The sequence below is a fragment of the Rissa tridactyla genome, chromosome 3 (genome assembly GCF_028500815.1).
Source record: "Rissa tridactyla isolate bRisTri1 chromosome 3, bRisTri1.patW.cur.20221130, whole genome shotgun sequence".
NCBI classification, from domain to species: domain Eukaryota; kingdom Metazoa; phylum Chordata; class Aves; order Charadriiformes; family Laridae; genus Rissa; species Rissa tridactyla.
In genome coordinates, this window is record NC_071468.1 from 767,787 (window position 1) to 789,413 (window position 21,627).

Sequence of the window (21,627 nt, forward strand, 5' to 3'; positions counted from 1 at the left end):
CCAAAGGTCTCCTGTTCTATGGCAATGTAAATGAACTCAGTCCAACACCAGCATGTGTGAGATATGGTACTTGTGGCCCAGTTTAGTGCTTTACAACACTTCCCTAATGAAATGTTTAGCTCATAGAAAAATGACCTTAAAAATATGGAAAGATACGGTTGACATAAACTTGATGCTATGAATTTAAGGCCTTATCTTTAATTTTAGTTTGTTCTAATAATTTTAAATAGCTCTTACGTTATATTTAATCTCACTGTATCTTGCTGTTTTCTGGGGCTTTGTGGTGTTTTCAATTCGTATATAAGTTTGGAACTGAAAGCAGCGTTGGAAAAATTCCCCAGCACAGAAATGTTTTGGATGCATTTCAAGGTTCTTTTTCTCTCCTGACTGCCATACACAACTCAGCATCTTCTTTTGGCTTTCCAGATACCGAGATGTTCTTGCAATTCATTTTGTACACTTGTTAACACTTAAAAAAAATTCCATGCATTATTTTTTTACCGCCCAAACCACACAGGTGGCTGGTAGCTTGGTTGGACACTCTGGATCAACGAAGTAAGTCAGCTCACAAAAGGTGCTGCATTAACCATAGCTACAGACAGAGCTGTTCTCACAAAGTGTCCCTGTAAAGCTGGTCTGTCTAGACAGCAAACGTGCCTCGAATCTCAGTAAATTAGGCCATCATTCAAAGAAAAAAAATCCTGAATAATTTTGCTGCTCTTTTATTAATTCAAATATCATTCCTATTTTAATCCACATATTTCCAACTAATGTTTAATTAAAACAGGTATTCTGGGGGAGCTGTTTTTAATTTTCTTCTAGCTGTGCTTCAATTTCTGTTGTTGCTTCACTGCTGCTTTTACTTTCACAATTGATTGGAAAGGTTTATTCTTCCTTTAATGTTAATCTTTAAGTACTTGCTCGCAATAGGGGGTCTCAAATGCTTATTATATTGGACTGTGGGATGAGAAACAGTCTGCAGTGCTGGATCTGGTGGATGATCTCCTCCCACTATATATATCTCCACACAAGACATGTATGTTTTCAGTATTTTTGCTATGGGTCTTACGTTATCATTTTTACAATTATTTCTGTCATTAGAAACCTACCAGATATCGCCGGAGCCACACAAAGTAGCCATCAGGAAAAGATTGTTCCCGTGACAGATGTATCAAACGGTCATGTGTCTTTGGCACAGTAAATTCCTGAACAATGCCACCACTCAGAAGGCTCTATTTCCTGAGAATACGGATTAGGAATGAATTTCGGCACATGGAACCTGTATTATTAACCTGCCGTGTCATCATAGTCCAGTGATTTCCTATTTCCTGTTAGCGCATTTAATGTGCATCATGCTGACCGAAATACAAATTGGAAAGTATAACACAAGCAACACAAGAAAAGTTACCTGGAACTAGTTAAAAAACAAAGGGAAATAACAATGGGTTCCATGATTTAGATGACTGCAACATTTTTTGCGTGTGATAATATGGCATACTTTTTCATTTTAGCTTCATCAGAATGTCTACCATAATTTACTACGAATACCTGCAACAAAGTTGGACGAAGAAGCAACTGAAATTCATTAACGAGGAATGGAGGGCACATGCCCTTTTCCCCAGGGAGGACAACGGGGCTTGGACAGTGCTGAGCACGAATTAATGACGCTCTGGCTCAAGACCAGGGGTTCACCCTGGTTTGCAGTGGGTCAGTGAGAGGAAGACCTATTAGGCTGTGAAGCTGCAATACTTGGCAGTAAAACTGCAAAAAAACCCCACTGGTATAGATAACACATTTTCAAAATTTAGTTATAATAGCTTTATTTTTAACAGAACTCGGGGTGGAAAAAAGCAAGACATTTATTAAGAACTGTTGTCTTGGCATTTTTTAGCCCTTTCCCTTCATTGTGGTGTCTGAAACGGCAAATTCAAAGGCAAAAATGTCATTTTATATTAAAACCTTGATCAGCCAAGAGTCCAAACTCTTCCCTGGGGTGACTTTCATAGCATTATGCCAGGAACAAATTTGATTAGTCTCAAGAAAGGATAAAAACCCGCAAAGGTCTGAGGTCTGTTACCTCAGTGTTATACTCATTTGCAACTCCTTCAAGGTCTCCCCTTCTCTAGCAGTGGTTTGGGAAGTTCAGACCTGGGATGAAGGTGACAGCTCCCTGCTTCGAGAAGGTCTTTTTGTTTGTCTCTTCCATGGCCAGTTCATCTTCTTTTTCCCTGGGTGTGAGATCACCAAGTGAAAGTTAAAAGCACTGTTTTCCCTTTAGTCTCTACAGCTTTGTACAAATGCGAGCTTTCCCCATTCCTTAGTTTGAAAAATTGATAGCTTTGACATCTGAACCTGAATTATACTAACCGTGGTAATGATTCAGCAATCTTGTTAGTAATGCTCAGATCATTCACAGAAATGTCAATAGCCTCGCCACAACTTCCCCTTCCGAAGGGTAAAAAAATGTTCTGATTAAATAAAACCCCAATGGCCCCACAACTAAACCTTTACACGCTTTAAGAGCCAAAATGGAGCTGTCCCGGTGTGTTTCTTGCATGCTTTGTTCACAAACCTGACTGCAGCTGAAACATGGCACTTGACCTTTTGCTGTTTCAAGCATACATCTCTCAACCTGCCAGACTGTCCGGAGAAGAACGTGGGAAGCTGTTTGCATTTTTCGGAGGTGGAGTGGCCAGAGGCAGCCAGGATGGCTGAAGGGCTGAGGAATATTTATGAATACCTGAGAGTCTGAGTTCTTTTTCATTCCCATCATCCATCAGCTGAAAAGAGCCTGGAGATAGTGGTATGTAGAGGAGAGTGGTTAGAAAGCAGAATATGTAAGCAGTAGGGGAGAAATGTAAGGAAAACATTTTTGTTTGGTGCTCATGATATATTGGAATAAATTCTGATATGTTGTGTCTGTGTGCTTAGGGAAATACAAGTCGTATAAAGTCACACCAGGCAGCCCTCCTCATTACTCTGATGGGGGACGAGGAAGGGAGGGGAGGGGGAGATACTTCAAGCTCATCACCAAAGACCTGCTCAACAAATGGTAACCTTCTTATTAAAGGAAACGTCAGCCTGGATCCCAGATAACAATGAAGGTGAGCTGCAAACCAGCTTCATTCCTCAAGCCGATTTTATCTCCTTCAGGTTTTGTTAGCAGGTGGATTGCTCCAAGTGAAGAGGATTGCCTACCCTGCAGCTGAACCAAAGGAACCAAGCGAACGACCAGTGCAAAGAGGAGGGCTCCTACCTCACAGCTGAGGCTTTACTAAACACCAAGGGGACCCAGGAACTTGCTCCTCGGGGTCATTAAAGAATTTATCTACGACCAGGAATGAACGGTTGCAAAATTCCTGTCCGAATTCCTACATGGATGTAGTTTGAATAAGCTTGATCTTTATGACATGAACCATCCAGCATGAACAGACCTCAGGATGTTACCAAGCCCCAGGGAAGCATTTATTTTACTTGTGTCATCCTGACAGACATCTTTCTAACCTGCTAAAGACACATAAAGACTTTACAGCTCTCTGTCTCAGGCGTCCTGTTCTTACAGTCAGAAAGTTTTTTCCTAATATTTTCCTTGAATTTTTTTTTCCTGCAGTTTCAGCCAGTTACTCTCTTTGGCCTTTGGGCTGATGAGTGCTGATGCCTACAGCCCGCTCCCTGGCAGGCTGGAGGGGCTGCCTCTTTGAATTTTGGTAGTTTTTCCTTTGACTAACGCGTGTGTTAAAGACAGTGAAGTTAGCATCTAAATTAGGGAGTAAACTCTTTTAGGTGAGTGATGCACACAGGTAGGGAAAAGGCATTATTCAAAGCAAGATAAGCTGTGGGCTGTTGCTTAAATGATCCCGGGAAGATCCTTGGTTTCTGTAAAGAATGAAAGCTGCAGCACAGTTAAATGCAAGGACTGGTGAACACTGCAAGAGTGAGCATCACTTCCTGTAAGTATTACAGATTCTTCTAGCAGCATGAGGTAGTTTATGTGTCTTTCATTCCTGCAGATGTGCTTTAACTTATTACATGTTCAAAGGTCAAATATGTTTTTTTGTTTGTCATTATGTATATCTTTGCAATTATCTTGTAAATGCAACAATCTAAATAATTCATAAGAGCAGAGACGCCAGCTGTCGGTGCCACAACCAGGTGAGTCCTAATTCATGACAGTCTTCTCTTTCTTGAAGACCACAAAGGATGTAGCTGAGCCCTAGCTACGCCCAGTTGTGGTATGTTGCTGGAAGCTTGTTTCAATTTCAGACTAAATCTGGCAGTTGCAGACAAGAAAAAATACTGATCAAAGGGAATTTTCCTCTTGACGTAACCTGGAAAGTGCACCTTAGGTGCTTAATTAGGATCAAACCAGGCAGAAATTATATTGGAAAAAAAATATTGACAGTGTATCTAAAAATAGGAAGACTGTGCCTCTTTTAGGAGCAAGTTTGGGGATGTCAGGCGTAGCAAAAATCAATGCTGTAATAAGATAGACTGATGGCATATCAGAAGAGCTGCCGTTATTCACTGACTCCCGCGGAACCTGACAGTCAGCACATATTGGAGAATGCCACTGTTCCCAAAGTTACAAACATTTTTATCTGAAGTGACTGCTGTTTTTGAGAAGGACCTTGGCCTCCTTCTCTGCTAGGATGTCAAAGCAGCTGGGATTCACTCCTAGCCTGTCCCTGGCGTTGTATTGTCCTTGGAGAAGCTGTTGTGGCAGAGAGAGCGTTTGCTGGAAATCTGTCTTGAAAGTTAGGAGCTGCCTGGAGCTCCCTGTTCAAGAGTTTTGGAGCTGTCTCCTGCAGCACAATCCAGTGACAAAAATCTGCAAAATCAGAAATTCTGGAGGTCAGCGGCAGTCCTTCACTCTTTTTACAGGAAGGCCTATGTGCTCTTCAGCTGGAAGATCTTAATACACGGCAAGAAATAATACTGTTGTATGAGCTGAATGACTGGGGCTTATCAGGCTTTCTTTGATTTTTCCTGCTCTCTCAAGTCTGTGCAGGTCTAACCATAAAGGAATCTGGAATAGCAACAGGAACAATGTAAATTCTACTTTTTACCTCCTTTGAATAACAGGAAAAAGTAATTTCCAACTGCCAGGACTGATTAGCACAGTTTGACTGCAAACTTATAGCAGCTGCTATATTATCTAGGTTTTGCGTACTTTGTGTCTGTTTGCATACAGCTTTGACAATGTAATTGTTGTCTACTGACATAAAACACATTGAAAGAAAAAAATGCAACTAAATTCAGGGAAAAGAGTTCTGATGATATGCTTCTGTATTTCAATCAAAATGAAAAATCTACCATTTTGCAGCAGAAGTTGACGTTTGGATGCCATAGAGCAAACTTGGCCAGCTAGAAGCCTTGGAGACAAATTTATTGTCTCTCAGTGTAGACCCAATGGAAACCCATGTACTGTGTGAGTGAAAGTCAGATCACCTATAATTCAGCAGTTAACAATATGCTTTACATAATAAAAAATAATCTCCAAGTGAGGAAAACACGAAGAAAAGGAATATAAGCACATCTACTGTTAACATGTTTCATTTAGAAGTCCGTAACAGCTTTTGCAATTGCACAAGCCGCCCCGTTCTGCATTGGTATGAGACTCAAAACCAAGCAGGGCTTTGGCTTTGGGATGGCAGCCCACCTCTGCTGGCGCTGGAAGCAGCCTACGTTTTAATACTGACTGCAGTGGCAATGATGACTGTGTGCAAGAAATTTCCTTTCCCTGTCTGCTCTACTTTTCTGTTTCATCATAATTTTAAAGCCTCAGCATCAGGCTGATTTTGGAGGCATTTAGCAGCCAAGGAACTGTGTTTGATAGGAAAACATGCTGGTGAGAGAAGCAGCTGACCGTTTCTCTTGAAATTCTGCCCTAAGTTATGATTTCTGTTAGAATCACAGTATTAGTCTGAGATGAAGTGAAAAGAAATGGGTTAAGTCATCTTTTGGAGAGATTAACAAATCTGGAAGGGAGCATAATTTTTTGTTTTCTGCTTCATTTAAGGCCACTCGACTTCGAATTCAAAAAAATGCACCCATGAAAAATCATCATCCTTTCTGGTACATGTCTCCTGTCTCTTTTTCTTCCTTATGTAAACAGTTCGGTGCTGAAAATGACTGCCATGAATCCTGGTACCATTTCTTACGGATATGGGCAAGGTTGGGGTAAGCTGGTGGTCCCAGAATGCAGCTCTTGCAGGAAAGCTGGTGCAGTCCTGTCCCTGCTGAGCTCAGCGGGGACCGGCCGAGGACACTGGTGAAGCGCAGGGGCAGAGTCAGCTGCTGGGACTGTGCTGCCCAGCGGGAGCAGAAGCAAATTGATTTATGAAACTGCGTCAAGTGCTGTTAACAACAGCTTTCCACACATCCAATTAAAGTTGCGAGAACGAAAATTAAAGACGAATTAGATGCTTTGAACCCATCTCTTATTTAAAACTGATGACCCGTCTGCTCCTTGGCTAACACCCTGACAAGGATTTTGACCGCTTACATGACAAAGATGCTAATATGAATCAGAAGAACCTCTTTAACCAGACAGAGCACTGGAAATGGTTTCTTTTTCTGTATTTCCCATTCATTTTAAAAATCACTCCCATCACGATAGAGACCTCAAAAAAATGACAGGCAGGAGATGAAAAACAAAAATAAAGCCAGACTAGGAGTGTTAATTACAACAGGATTTGGGATAATCAGGAAGTTCTACTTTCATATCTTTGGCTTATAGGTCTTCGTTTAAGACCCATTTTGATTTGATTTACATGGCTATTTGTATTGATTTCTGGTGGATATTTCACTGTGATAAAGTGTCTGAAACGTAATCTGTTCGCAATAAAACTTTGTCACTTGTTGTCAGTCACTGGCTGCACTGCCGTGCTGCCATATACAGATGCTGGAAATTATGGCTTATGGCTTGGAAATAAATGTGTTATACAACACCTATCTGTTGACAATCATGAGAATGAAAGTAACCGACGCATCAAAAAAACACATTTCCTTTGAACTAGCTAGCAGTTTTTAGAAGTGGTTGACAGTCTTAACTGTTAGGAAAAAGAAACCACATTAGTACTCACAGTATTGCTTAGGAGAAAAATGTCTAATTGGTTACTGTGTAGAATTTGATCCCAAATGGATATGACTTTTAAGTTCATGCGTGTATGAACACAAATACATGTCAGTGTGTACATATAGGTATGCAGAGATATAACTATAGGTATTTTGGAGTGATGTGCATGGGTATGTATCTATATTTATGTCTAGATATAGATCTATATATGTGTATGTTTGTACCCCTGTATGCACGTAGCTCCAGGATGCATTCCTAGTTATCGTCTTAATATTTAATAGAAAGAGTTATGCAATTGCACATCAGTCTAGAAGCCTCCTTTGATCTGATATAGTTGCTGACAGTTGTTGCAAATTATTTTGGAAGGTTTATGAGCTATGCGTATCAAGCTATGATAACTCTAGCTTATTTTTGTATCATTAAAATCTTTAAGCCCTCAAGATCTGTCAAGCTGGTGTTTTGTTTTGGTTTCCACAAATTAAATCCCCCTTGAAAAAGCTAATTTAGCAACCGAAGTGGATCATCATACAGAGCATTTAGAGTGTAAGTGGTAATAGCAAACAATAATGTTAAAATTTAGTCACCAGTTTCCCTTGTGATGTTTTATTTTACAGCTTCTGCAGAACTTCATCTCACTCGACACACAGCCTTGTGAAGGACCAGATTTACTTCCTCGCTGACATCCACTGTGGCAGCAGCATCAGCGATGGGGAAGACAAAATTATCATCACCCACCAGTGAGTCTTCAGTGGAAGGTGCTGGCTAGAGTCCTCCAGCAAGCGGCTTCTGGTGAGATTATTTTTTTCCCTCCCCCTCCATCTGGGCTTTACGTTTAGATCCAAATCCAAATTATAGTGACTATAAAGTGTGTTTTCTATAGTTTATGTTCAGTTTTATAGCTAGTGCTGCGGTTTAACAGTGAGTTGTAAGCTAGAATATAAATATTGGCTTTTTCCTTCTGGAACACACGCACTTTGATAGAGTAATTTTTTTTTTATAGGATTATAGTCTGACATATTCTTTTAAAAAGGGGTGAACCAACGGAGTGATTCCCTTTCTCCCACATAGCAAGGCCGCACAGTGCCAGTTCTGGGTTGAACAACGTGCTGCAGCGAGCAGCATCCCACCACAGGCACATCTGGAGTGAAAAGCTTTACCTAGGTAGGAAAAAACCAAAATCCCTTACCAAGGTTAGTAGAGAGAGAGAGAGATTAGTACATCATTCTCGTTTTACCAGGAGTTTAGCCAGGACAGGAGCAGGAAGCAGCCAAACAAGCATGAAACACTGTAAGAGCATTTCCTAATCAAAATACTTAGGATTTGTGAAAAAAAAAAAAAAATATTGCAAGTTTTCACCAAAAATTTTTACCAAGCAACTCTCTGAACTGTTTGTTGGGTGGAGTTAGCAGAATTATATCCTTTGGAGTTCTCAGTATTCGGAGGACTGAACTGAAGGCATGTGAGATTCTTGGCAGGCAAATTTCCTAGGGTATTTACAAACCCGTCTAATTTTTGAGCCTTTTTTCTATTCGTGTATTTTTTTGAAAATTGTTGGTGCTACCCAGAACACTGCATTGTCTCTTTACTTGCAGAATAACAACATTGCAGAACATGAGGTAAGCTAAGCCCCAAAAAACATACCAACAATCTTTAAAATTGCAGATTTTCCCATTTGCTGTGATTGACCTACCTGAAGAGGATGAACTGATGAGTCAAGGTGTGAGGTTTTAGTAAATACTGCAAACATTAAAATGCACAAAACCAACTTTTTCTGTAGCACAGACTTGCAATGCTGTGCCTGAATGACAGAAATCAGGGGAATTAATCCAATGGTTTTTCTCTTTTTCTTTTTTAAAATAGCCAGTCATGGGTGGCGGTGGTGAATTCATAACTCCCAGGCATGGATCATTAAAATAATTAAGCCAGTCTTATTTTAGATGCTTTCTAACATCAAACACTTTTGTTACTTCCATCCTGATTCTCTCAGTCTAAAAATTAGAGGAACATTGTGCTTCTAACATAGCTGATATTATCTCAGTCTTGTTTGAGCTGGTGAAAATCTTGAGGAGAGTCTTGACACCGTTTTTCACCTGCTCTGGTGCCCTGCTTTGGGTTCTGAGGTTTTATTATCAAAGGAAAGGAAAACACATTTCTTTAGCAAACTGCGACAGAGAACAGACTCACTTTTTCCTGATCTCTGAAACACAAATTTGAACGGCACGCATGTCCCATATTGCCTTTACCCAGGAGTGAGTGACAGTAAGGTCAATGCAAGGTAAGTGAAAGCAAATTTAACTGATCCCAAATATCAGCTGTCTGTTGTTTCTGCAGCACTTTGGAAATTCATATCTATCTAGATTTACTTATTATACAAAATAAAAATGGTGAACTCCGCCTCAGCCCAACACAAGGCTAATAATACTCATTTGGGTTTTTCCTTAGACAGACCTGCATGGAATTTTGAACTTAGGCTATTTTCCACTCCCTTCCTGTTATCCTTCTAAACGATACCTGCTAAACTGATGCAGGTCCTCGATTGTAATGACTGCCTTGCTGAAAAGGCAAATTTTCTCCTATTGCTTGTGGTGGAGGTTCAGTTGTCACCCCTGAGTCACTGTCAGTGCAGTCTTACCTCTCTGTAGCCCCCCTACTCTGGTGGGCAGAATCCAGCGTCTCTTCATTACAGTTTATTATATTCTGTTGCACTCTGTGGAGCCCACTTTAGGAGGTGTGACCCCAGTTTCTTTAAAGGATCTAGAATTTCATTATATTGTACAAAGTGCAGACAATTTTTACAGCATTTCAGTGCAGCCTTACTTGGATGTGCGAAATGCAAGTGTAATTACAATTGTGGAGGAAGCTCTGCACAAATAGTTTGGCTATTTAAGGGCATAATTATCCAGATTGCATTCACAAGAATAGTTGCTTTATTTACAAATCAGTCCAAATACTTTCTAAATAGCTTCCTCTAGTCCTCCTAACCTTTTTCTCACAATGAAAAACATCTTGAATGGCATCCAGGGATGAGGCTTGCCTTGCTGAGACTTTGTGCAGGAAACTGAGAAGCAGCACACAATCTCTTTTCACAGATGCCCTCCTGGTTCTGCTCAAACAAGCTTTCCTCTGGACATGTGTGGAGCCAGAGCTTCACACAAGGGTTTTAATGGCAAAAAGACGAACCATCTTCAAGGCTTTGGGATAATTAAGTGGTTATAGGCCTGGGTTTCGTCAGTATTGTTAGCTGGGAAAAGAAGGGATGGAAGTGACTTTGGGGGAAAGGGAAGGGAAGGGAAAAGAAAAAAGAGAAAAGAAAAGAGAAAAGAAAGAAAAAATAAAAGAGAAAGAAAAGGAGAAAAGAAAGAAGGCATTAAAAGGAGATGCAAAATATGCAAAAGAGAAAAAAAAAAAAAACAAAGAAAAAGGTAAAAAAGGTTCTTATAGGAAAAGATTGGTCAGATGGGGCCAGGGGGCAGTGGTGTATGGCTGTGGGTGGGAACCTGCACACACCTCTGTGTTTTACTTGTCTTAGTAGTTAAATGACAGCCCAGATTTTGTGTTAAGACCATAAACAGAAAAATTAAGTCTGGAAGAAAAAAATTTTGAGCAGTAAAAATTTCTTCCTTGGTAGTGTTTTACCACCAAATGTGTATGAAAATAGTGGTAAAGAAGTTAGAGTTGTCATGCAACCTGTTAATTCTGAAATCGTCACCCATTTCCACTGATGGATTGATTGTGCTCCTCTCAGGCTTCGTGCAAGAAGGCGCACACGGTAACAGTGGTGCTAAGTATCTGTGTTTTGTGTTTGTATAAGCCTTGGCTATAAAGTTATCAAACAGCACTAAAAATAGGAGGGAAAGAACATTCCTGGCTGCAATGTTCATCAGTTAAATCAGAGGATGTAATGACTGTGAGATGCAAGAACATTGTGAATATGTCTATTTTTTAATGTTTATTTTCTATGGGCCTTATTCTGATGTGACAGTGATGTAAATTAATTGATTCCGACAGCCAGATTTATAATAAGAATAGTGCAATTAGGCGAAGGCCTTCTGATAGCCAAAAAAGCGTTAAAACCTTCAGAGAATGACTAAATGATCCATTATGTTTTGGCAACTGGAAACTCATTTCCTACCTGCTGTTCGTTTTGTGGTTGCTATGAACCAATTATTTCAGATAATGTGGGAAACAGTCCATTTATGAGAATCCATCAAGAAATCATTATTCCACTAGAAGCAATGTACTGATTTTTAAACAGAATTGGAGGGTATGGATTCAAAAATATTTTCTTGCTTTCTTTAGGCTCTTTTTTGAGGGGGACGGAAAGGGAGGAAGGGGCTGGAGGGATGTCACGGCATTCTCCAGAGTCTTTATTGACCAGTTGTCTGTCTTGTCCAAGACACGGTAGCTCAGGGTGCAGGACACTATACAGCATTTTATACTGCCCTGGCCACAGGTTACAGCAGCGCAGTCAAGAGACCAGAAGTGCTGATGCCGGAGCAAAAGTCCTGCTCCTCAACAGCAGCTTAGACTGTTACACATTTATATATATATATATATTTATCTAACTAGCTAGCTATAATATCTCTATCTATCTGTCTCATCTATCTATTTATAAAATACGCCCCACTGCCTTGCAGAAAGCAGATATTGGTTGTTACTGCTGCACACTGGGGGGAAAAAAAAGCCGTGTCTCTGCAAGGCAGATGTAGGAAAGCTATCAAGTCTAAATTGCTCAGGAGGAGGGCAAAACCACGCTGGGCTCCCGCCCGGGCACCAGTCGGCTGGGCAAACGGGATTATCACGTAAATGCCAAGGTCACCAAGGAACTAATGCTGCAGTATTTCTTTTGCTGCGCTATGCTGTAATAATTTTTTGGAATTGTTGGTTCATTGTGATGGATATCTCATGATCTAATATCGGCGAGCTGTGTGGCAGAAATGTGTATGGGGTGCATAGGCCAGAACGCAGGCATCCCCTGCTTCCTAGCTGAATTCCCACGCTAATTTTGGATACCACTCTTTATCGCTGTTTTTTTATTTTTCAGACAAGTTATAAACTGAAATATTCCAGATACGTTGTCTTTCTACAAAGCTGTAACTCTTATTTACTTCCCCCCATCAGTCCAAACGATTTTCCTTAGGTCAAAATATCTCCCTGGTATCGTGGTGGCTGATGGTAATACGAGCCCCATGTCATTTGTTAGCGGAGTGTGCCTGTGTGTGGAGTTGACCATGACAACTTGTGGTTATAGGATGAGGTGACAGTAGATACAAAGAAGTGATAGTTATCTTCTCCTCATCTCTTCACCAGAGCCAAAGAACAGGTAAAGCAGGAAATCTTTGTCTTGCAACAAAAATAGACTCTGCCAAAAGAGCATTACATAAAAAAGTTATATAGATTAAAGCTCCCACTCCTATTAGCTGCTACTTGAAGGCTCAGCACATATTGCTGCAAAAATCACAGAAAATCTCCTCATTATTGCCGTGTCTCATTTTTGTTGCTGTAGCTCCAAGAGGCAGAGGTCGGTCGTAGCGCCTTTGCATCAAGCGCTGTACGAGCACAGCAAATGAGTACTTTTTCCCGGCTTCCTCATCGAAGCAAAAAACAAGTGCGGTAGCCAAAAAAACCCCAAACTTACACCGGGGCTTTAGTTTACCCATAATTGAGTTCCTGTTCAGGCTGTGCATCTATCCCTTGGGTGTAAAATAGGGTTGGGGATGGGAGAAAGGTTAAAACCCCGTGTTGGTGCAACCGGGCACTAAACTGGAGAGGTGCTTACGCAAAACCAGTGAGAATCAGCAGGTTTGTCTTCTGCTTTTGGATTTGTTATCTTGATACAGGGGTGATTACATGGGTTTGCCTCCTGGAGGGACTCCTTGCTAAATTACGCTAAAACATGACCAGAATAAAGGACCACAGGCCTCCCTGTGCCACCGAGGGCTTTAATCAGTACCAAGTGGGTTTTTTTAGGCTACCGCTTGGTGATTCTGTTATTTGAACAGCCCGAGAAGTCAGCTGTGCCCTGGCGCGGTGGCAAAGGGAGCATGGCAGCTGAGCTCTGGATGTGCGCAAGGTGTCGGGTACAGCTGAACAAAACACGGTGGTTCGGAGACCTTGGGATTTAACTTTGACTGAACATGATCAGGGGCTGCTTCGTGCTAGTGCAAACCCTGAATAAAGGCGAGCGCAGCGTAAAGCCTCTGGAGAGTCACATGGGAAACCAAATAATTATACAGTAAGAAATGTGCTGGCTTACCTTTCTTCTAGAGAAATCTGCTGCTCAGCATAAATAGCTCTAATGATACTCAGCAGGATTGTGTTGTCCGCCATCCTGGAAGAAGTGCAACAGCCAGGCAGGGACACAAAAAAAAAGGAAAAAGAAAAATTCAATAATGAAAGCACATCTTCCCAAAAGTGTTTTCCCAGGAAAGGCAACAGAGTCAGGCACACGCCGCAGCAAACAACCCCTCACAGGCAGCACACAAACCCCTAAAGGCTTCTTTCTCTCATGGAAACAGGGCTAATGCATTTATCCGTGTGCCAACTCAGAAAGTACAAATCTTAGTACCCGGAATACACTGTTTCCTCATGCATTTGTTTCTCCTTCTGGTAAATTGCTTCTTTTAACAGAAGAAAAAAAGAGGAACCTACATCACGCAGAGTTACACCATGTTCTCCTCAGAAATCAAACCTCATTCACGTTAGGGTTTCCTGTCTGAATCCATAGTTTGCACACACGTACTAGCTAGAACAAGAAATGCATACACAAATAAAACAAGAAATTAAACCTTTTTTACAATGTTCCCCCTTCCCTTTTAATAATTTTTTGTCTTTAATTTGATGAAATAAACGTATAGCGCCTTAGCACTTCAGTTTTCTCCAAGAAAACTTCATTTTCCTGTGGATGCAAATTACGTGTGCTTGCAGAAAAGCTCCTCGATAAAAGCCAGTTGTCTAAAAGACACAATCGCTGCTGAGGAAATCCTGTAGAATCTAAGTAGTGGTTTGAACAGATTAAGAGACAGCATTTCGTGAAGAAATAGGCTACAGGTCCAAATGAAGCAGATTTTGGTACTTTTTTAATATTTTTTTATTATTATTTATTTTAGGGTACCGGTACCTTCTATCTGCAGAAACGGGTATGGAAATGGAGAGTGGCGAGGTGCGTACGTCACCAGTGCTCCCCGACGCGTTCAGCACATTCGGGATTTATAGCACTTTCAGGCTGTGAACGCAGTCCAGGTCAGTGACCGAAATTCCCCAGAGCTCTTACGAAATCAAGGCGCTGGGATTGCCACCTGAGAGCAAATATCGAAAACATTCCTTTTCAGCCCAACACAGAACAAACCCAAGGTATTGGCACCAACAATACCCGCAAAACCGGAATGGCCCTTTCTGGTCCCAGTGAGGAATCTCTCAGGGCGTACGTGGGGTGCTTTCCCCCCTTTTGGGGGTGCAGGTTGATTGGGTGCCGTTCTGTAGAAGTGCTACGTTCAGTTGTTGGCAGGGGAGGGAGAGCAGCAAATTTCCCGGGACACTTTAGCCCCAAACCACCAGCTGGAGCACCGGGGAGGTAATGCGACATCTGGAGCAGAAATGTGTTCGCCTCGGGCCTGTCGCCGCCTACGGAGTGGCAGTGCCCTCTCCAGCTGGTTCCTACGGCTGGCTGCCCTTCCCCGGCAGAAGAAACTGTCTCTTATTGCCAAGAGGCAAACGTATGCACGGGGTATCGCACAGTTCTATCCTGAAGCAAGGAGAGACACTGTCTATAAATACTTCAAGTATTTATCTGCTCAGGGAGCACAGGGAAAAAAAATAATCTTTATTTCAAAAGCAGTCCAGGAAAGACAGTGAAGCTCACAGTGCTCCAGCTGTGAAGTTATATTGGGCCCTGCATCACCTGTGACTATGGGATGGGTGCCCAGCTCACCTAAATACTTCCATTCTGGGAGAAAATACTCCTCTCAGACTGTTGGGGCCTCACGGTGGGCGACCCCAGCATCTCCAGCTTGCAGAGATGAATGCAATGACTTGTTTAGTCAGAGGTATTAAGCAATCTCTGAGTTTGGCCTTTGCTGTCAGGACTTCATGTGCCAGCGTCTTTTCATTTCAGGAAGAACATTCCTCATAAATCAGTTCTTTCCTAAAGGACTTAGGAAAAATACAATATTATCTCAATTAAACAAAAGTGTTTTTCTGCAGCTCTATCACTCCAAATGGAACAGAATGACGGCCAGATCAATGGACGTCCTGTAACTGAGAAAAGGCATTCAAAAATGTTTCGTCTAAAAGACCCTGTTCCTCCCGCCACTGTCATTTTCGGTTTATGGCTGGGGAAAAGCGGGAGGGGGGGGTGTGTGTGTGTCGGGGGGGGTTGTGCGTGTGTTGCAATTAACTATTACTGATTAGTCACACATGTTCTTTTCTCTGTTTATCTCACCCAAACAATGTTGGGTATCTGATCCAAACAGAATCCAAAGAAATCCATTCTGGAATCACTGGAATGCTGCACAGAACATTGGTGTGTTGATGAATGCCTTTTTTTTTTTTCCCCTTCTTGGCAAGTCAGTCTGGTCCGAAGATGGGGGAAGGAAAGGACAAACATAAGATGATTTCCGAGAGCAGGTGGGTGGATAATTCTCAACACAGATTGTAAACCCCTGTGCCATTTTAATGTGTCATTATAGTAATGGGAGATTTATGCTCGCAATACTTGCTGGTTTTTTGCCAAAAGCACACGTTGCCTAAATTGAGCCTATTGATGTAGTGCTCTCATCATTTAAGGTGCGTTAGAGACACTATAAGAAGAGAAATGCGGAGAGGGACGTTGGGATGCTATTAGTGAGTTGCATATGAAATTAAATGGGAAATGAGCAAAAGGCCATCTCATTGTAGCACAAAACTTCTGTCTCTGCATGAAAATAAAATCCTTCTCATTCCATTGGCACTTTGCATGTTGGTAATCTGCGCAGCACCGAGTGGTATCATTCATTCAGCCTGGCTAATATTATTTATGGCGTTTTGAAAAAGGCTATTTAATTGCCCCTAGATATCATAATCTCTCTACTAAATATCCCCCAAATGGAGAACCAAACAGCATGAACGGTATAATATTCTGCTGATGGCCTGTGTTATCAGCTTTCTGCCGCAAAACTTCATTTTTATGTATTATAAACTTTTATTTTTTAATATGTAACATATATATATATATATATACACACACACACACATATATACATATAAGGATGGAAGGAAGGATGGAGAGAGAGAAGGATGAAAGGAAGGCAGGTTGGACGATGGAAGGATGGAAAACCAGAAGGACAGAAGAAAGGATGGAAGGGAGGACAGAAGGAAGGTAGGACAGATGGAGAGAAGGAGGGAAGGAAGGTTTGAAGGAAGGACGGAACAAGGGAAGGATGGAGGGAAGGAAAGACAAATGGAAGGACGGACAGAGAGGTGGAAGCATGGAAGAAGGAAGGAGAGCAGGATGGAAGGAAGTGAGAAAGGACAGCTGGAAGGATGAATGGAGAGGAAGGAAGGACAAAGGTTGAAGGAAGAATGAAGAGAAGGTCAGATGGAAAGGAGGGAAGGAACGATGAAGGAACAGAAGGACATCTTCAGAAGGACAGACCTAGGGAACAGATGGACAAAAAGAAGGAAGAAGGAAGGATGGGAGGGATGGAAGGACAGATGGATGGAAGGACAAATGGAAGGAACAAAGGACAGAAAGGATGGATAGAAGAAAGGAAGGACAGATGGAAGAGAGGGCAGAAAGATGGAAGAAGGGTAGGAGGGATGAAAGAAGGACAGAAGGACACTGAAGGGCAGACAGAAGAAAGACTGGATGGATGGAAGGAAGGAAGGAAGGACAAGAGGATGGATGGAAGGCTGGAGGAACAGAAGCAAGAAAGGTTGGATGGAAGGATGGAAAGAAAGAAGATGAATGGAAGGATGGCAGGAGGGAAGGATGCATGGAAGTAAGTAAGGAATGAAGTAGGACGGATGGAAGAATTGAAGGAAGGACAGATAGATGGACGGATGGATGGAAGGACAGAAGAACAGAAGCAAGACAGAAGGATGAAGTGCAGGATGGAAGGATAGAACTGACGTAAGGACAGAAGGGAGGAAGGACAGGTGGAAACAAAGATGGAGGGAAGAACGGAAGGAAGGAAGGATGGAAGGACAGAAGAACACACAGAAGGACAAAAGGATGGTTGGAAGCGGGGAAGGAAAGAAAAATAGGAGAAGAAAAACAAAAGAAGGGAAGATGAAGACCTGTTGTTCAGCAGGTTCGTCAGCCCTGTAGTTCCTGCACCACTCCAGTCTTACAACGGCCAAGGAGATGCTCTCATTCTTGATGTGACACTTTCAAACGACCTGAGAAGTGTGTGCTCTGACCTACGAGTAGGCAAGAGGAATAATTTGAACTTCTCTCATCTTTCTTCTGCACTGTATTCACAAATTAACAAAGCCACAGTGTTAACAGGAAGGTTGTGCAAAGTGTTCCAGCACTGAGTAGTTTCAGTACCGTATCTGCCATGAGAGGCATTTCCTCCTGTGTAGTGCGACGCAAAAATGGTTTCAGGAGAGAATAAGCCAGAAAAAATATTTGCCGTCTGTGCCACAAGCATTACCTTCCCCCAACAAACCCAGAACTTTGGCAATCCTTGTAACAGGTCAAAGCCACCCATGGGAGCTGGTGTCAGAGTCTGCAAAGGAAAACTTGGATCCTGGCCTAAACAACCCGAACGTGCTTTTGAATCATACGTTGTAATTCATCCGGCGGGCAGTCTGGTGAGAGCAAGGATGACCTCGTCGCTTCAGCACTGAACCTGGCTCTGGAGAGCTGGGTTTAGTTCACCGCTCAGCCACAGGCTAAAATATTGGACATGACGCGTGCCCTCTTTTCCGTACTGTGGCAAGAGATTATTACTGCAGTACTTCACACTGGTGAGAAAAGACAGAATTCATTAACCTCCGTGTGCTCTCAGATACTCTGATCACGAAGGTCATCTATAAATTACAGTATAAAAGTAACTAGCTATTTTAGTTAGTCTAGGGGTTAACACACCATGAAATATTCATATTAAAATGACCGGTTGGCATTAGAGCTGGTATTAGTACCGTGGAGAAATTAAAAACTACCCCCTTTCCTTCACAAGCTCCTTTGTTTAATTCTGGCAGTTTAAATGGCGGTACCGACTCAGGCTAAAGTTTAGCCAGTACTAAACGGTGAGCCAACTTTTTCCACCCTGGCATAGTTTCTCCCCAGTTTCCCTCCTCTTTAAATAGAGTGTTGAAATCTACGCCTCTTAATCTAATGAAGCCTTGAACTTTGGTTAGCTCGTTTCTATCTCTGCTTTACATTTTACACTTAGGCAATTGCCGTGAGTGGGTCCAATCAAATTGTGCAGCAGCGTGTGCAAACATGAAACAGAATTAGCTCCATTTTTATTTCAAAAGTAACACAGAGAGAAAAAGGCAAGAAAAGAGCTAGCATTAAAGACTTTTTAAACATTTTTATTTCAATAATGGTATTTTCTATATAGGAGTCACTGTATATTTTGTTGAGGGCTTTTTCGCTCCCAGTAATGACCTTCCTCCCAGTTCTGCCTTTTTGCTGCGCCGTTACTTGAAAGAGTAAGAATGAGCCCCCAGATCAAAAATAAAACAAGAAAACAAAAATGTTCCGAGGGACAGCCCTCGACATGGGGCTGCCCGTTGCTCTGCCGCATGCCCAGCGAGCAGGGCCTGTGGCCGCCTTCAGCTGGCTGCGGAAGTTTATGCTGACCCATACGCGTGTGACCATACACTTTCCACATAAAAACATCACCCTTCACTGAAGAAGAACCTGGTAGTGCTACCCAAAGTCTGGAGAAGTTGTAGACACATTCTGAGCATTGCATGAGAAATCAGAAAAGATTTTTTTACAGGGGAAAGTTGTACTTATAGCTGTGGAGGTGTAAAAAGCACACATGCTCCGTTTCACACGCAGTTGCACTCCGTCAGTTAAACACCCTGTATTGTTGGCCCGATCTCGTTATAACCATCAACCACTCTCCGTGTGACCTGCACTACCTTTAGCTACATGCAGGGTTTTTCCCAGCAGGTGATTTTCCAGGTAAGGTTTATTAAGTCTCTAACCCAACGTTGTCGGTGTCATTCCTTGTGATTTCATTGTCTTGCAATTTTACTTTCTTTCTGAAATCACTACTCATGGGATTGCAGAGCAATTCCATTTTTATTAAAAAGAAAGTCTTTGAAGATACCATGCAAAGATTGAGATGATGAATGCGAAAAGCTGAACGACCCCACACTTATTATCTTTTAAAACCTTGTGAGTTTTTGATGCTTCAGTCATGACGATTTAATGCCTGGAAGTAGAGGGACTGATGACGACATCAGACCGGACCCCAGTTCTAGGGACTGCTATAGCCAAAATGCTGTAGAAAGTACTTTTCTACCTGCTTTTTAAACTGCTTTTTGTCTACTTTGGAGTGGAGAGCTATTTTTAACCAAAAACCCCTCTTCCGCTGTGAGTAACTATTCAATTAACAAAATTTAACGGTCATTCCATATATAGGTGTTTCCCCAGGGAACACAAATGAGCACATGGGAGACGAGGCAAATGCGTGATGTATTCCGGCTGTAGACGCCGCAGCACGAGCACTTGGGGCTGGACTTCCCTTTCCGTGTGTCCCAGCCACTGGCGCAGTAGCTCAGCCGTCGGTCCGTCTGTTTTCCCCAAACCAGGAAGAGTGAGCGCACCAGACACAGCTGCTGCCACAGGCACGGCGAGCAGCACCTTGCGGGCGCGTAAAATGGTTGTGATTTACTCCAACAGCAGCAAACAACTGTGCAATACCCACCTCATGCTGCCGAAAACGACACAGAGAGTTCAATGGGAAGACCAAAAAAAAACCAAAATACAGGTAAAAGAAATTTGATCAAAAGTTTCTCACGGGTCTCTCTCAAAAGCACTTTGATCTCAAACAAGCACCTGGTGTCCACTGGCCCACAGGTAAAATTCCCAGTGACACACAGAGAGCACACTAGACGCTGACAAGGAAACTGGATGCATTTAGGATGCCACATGTTGACTATTGTGATCTGCTTATTTTTCTCCTCCCACATACATCTTAAAATGTGTGTTGTCCTTCACGGTCTGATTACCAGTACGGCATTGCCAGTCAGGCCATGGGAAAAAACCCTCAAAGTTACTTTGTTGGTAGGTTACTGCAAATTTCTTTTTTCCACACTGATACAGCCGAAGTATTTAATGGCAGATCTAGTTGAAGTGCACAAATACAACATTCCTGTTCCTTTAGAGACACGGGTGTGTAATCTGCCCAAAAATTGAGGCAAGGCTCAGAAATACTGCCGGGGTAAGCAGTCCGGGAGGGACTCCGAACATGCTCCAGAGCGCAAGCACAGCCGGGCGGAGGGCACAGAAGGACAGGCCGTGGGAGCAGAGGCTGACACAACTTGGTTGCACTTGTGGCCTCCTCCTCTGCGCGTTTTAAAGCCGACGGAGACTGAGATCTGTGTCCCTAAAAGCAACAGTCTGCATCCGGCCCTGACGGGAACCCACGGCAGGGACAAAACAGGTGCGGGGAGAGCGCTGCTCCCCGATGAGCTGCTGCGGAGTGGGGGGTCGCCAGGGAAAAGGCTGGTGTGCCCGTGGGGAGCACAGGCGGCTCCAAACCCAGCACACGCGCACACACCCTGTGTCACTCTCTGTGTGTGTGAGACTGTGTGTGTCTCTGTGTTTCTGTGTGTGTGTGTCTGTGTCTCTGTGTGTGCATCTGTGTTTGTCCCTGTGTGTCTCTGTGGGTATATACCTGTTGGGGGGGGTGTGTGTCTCTGTCTCTGCGTGTGCATCTGTGTTTGCCCCTGCGTGTCTGTATGTCAGAGTGTGTGTGTGTCTGTGTACATCTGTGTTTGTCCCTGTGTCTCTGTGTGTGTATATATCTGTCTGTGTGTGTCTCTCTGTGTCTCTGCATGTGTGTTTGTCCCTGTGTGTCTGTGTGTGTCTCTCTCTGCATGTGCATTTGTCCCTGCGTGTCTGTGTGTCTCTGCGTGTGCGTCTGTTTGTCCCTGTGTGTCTGTTGTCTGTGTGTGTGTATGTCTGTGTTTCTGTATATCTGTGTGTGTGCATGCGCGTGTGTTTGTGTTTCTGTGTGTACGTCTGCATGTCTGTGCATGTGCGTCTATTTCTGTCTTTGTGCGTGTGTATCTGTGCCTGTGTATGTCTCTGTGTCTGTCTTGCACGTGTCTCGTGTGTCTGTTTGTCTGGCTCTGTCTCTGCACGTGCGTCTGTGTGTGATTGTGTCTGTGCGTCTGTGTGTGCATCTGTGCGTGTTTGTCCCTGAGTGTCTGTGTGTCTCTGTGTGTGTCTGTGTTTCCGTGTATCTGTGTGTGCGTGTCTGTGTATCTTTGTGTCTCTGTGTGTCTCTGTTTCTGTGTCTCTGCATGTGTATCTGTGCCTGTGTGTGTCTTGTGTATGTCTCTGTGTGTCTCTGTGCATGCGTGTGTCTGTGTGTGTGCAT

The 21,627-nt window shown here is 42.7% G+C and overlaps 1 protein-coding gene across 7 annotated transcripts in view; it reads left to right on the forward strand.

Moving 5' to 3' along the window:
• Nucleotides 1–21,627, forward strand: part of CCDC85A (coiled-coil domain containing 85A) — a 173,072-nt gene that overhangs the window by 132,640 nt on the left and 18,805 nt on the right. For 5 of the 7 annotated variants that reach the window (XR_008465255.1, XR_008465252.1, XR_008465256.1 and 2 more), the window contains 3 exons: nt 7,693–7,867; nt 14,188–14,320; nt 15,550–15,703. The gene's annotated coding sequence lies outside the window, so the exon portion shown is untranslated. Of the gene's footprint in view, nt 1–7,692; nt 7,868–14,187; nt 14,321–15,549; nt 21,144–21,627 lie in introns of those variants that run through there. The other 2 variants (XR_008465254.1, XR_008465253.1) reach the window with 2 other exon arrangements.